The sequence below is a fragment of the Rhinopithecus bieti genome, unplaced genomic scaffold (genome assembly GCF_001698545.2).
Source record: "Rhinopithecus bieti isolate Rb0 unplaced genomic scaffold, ASM169854v2 scaffold_29976, whole genome shotgun sequence".
Taxonomy (NCBI): Eukaryota; Metazoa; Chordata; class Mammalia; order Primates; family Cercopithecidae; genus Rhinopithecus; species Rhinopithecus bieti.
In genome coordinates this window covers 1,082,565-1,083,128 of record NW_016813386.1, presented here as the reverse complement: position 1 = coordinate 1,083,128, position 564 = coordinate 1,082,565, and positions in this window count along the sequence as shown.

The window sequence follows — 564 nt, the reverse complement described above, 5'->3', positions numbered from 1 at the left end:
AGTAAACAACTATGAACACCATTAAGTATTCAAGATTTAAACATTTAGGTAGTAAATAGAGCAAACAGGGTGAGAGACATCAGCCACTTGGTGTGTCTAGAGCAGTACTGATTGACAGCTTGAGATAAAAAACTCTCACTTAACTACAGGGGCATATAAAAGTATCCACTAAACTGGTTTAACTAGTTTAAAAAGATATATTTCACTAGTGAAAGCAACTGAGAAATAAGGGGTACTTTTGGGAATTCTATATACCCTTTTTAAAATTTCCTTGCAATTTCTTAGCATCTAGACATCGTGTGTGTAATGATTCAAGAGAATACATATATGGGTGTCTGTCTCCCCAAGTTCTAGTTCTCCAATTGTGTTTTCACCAGTGAGTAATTTCATTGTTTTTTTCTCCGAAAATAAATGACCTTTTATGCATGGCTCACAGCTTGGTGCAGAATGATGAGAAAGCTCTTATTCTTCCATCAAGAAAGCTTTGTTTCATTTCTCTTTTCACCTGGGTCACTGGCCTGAGGTCTGTAAAAATGATGTTTTTTTTTTTTTTTTTTTTTTTTT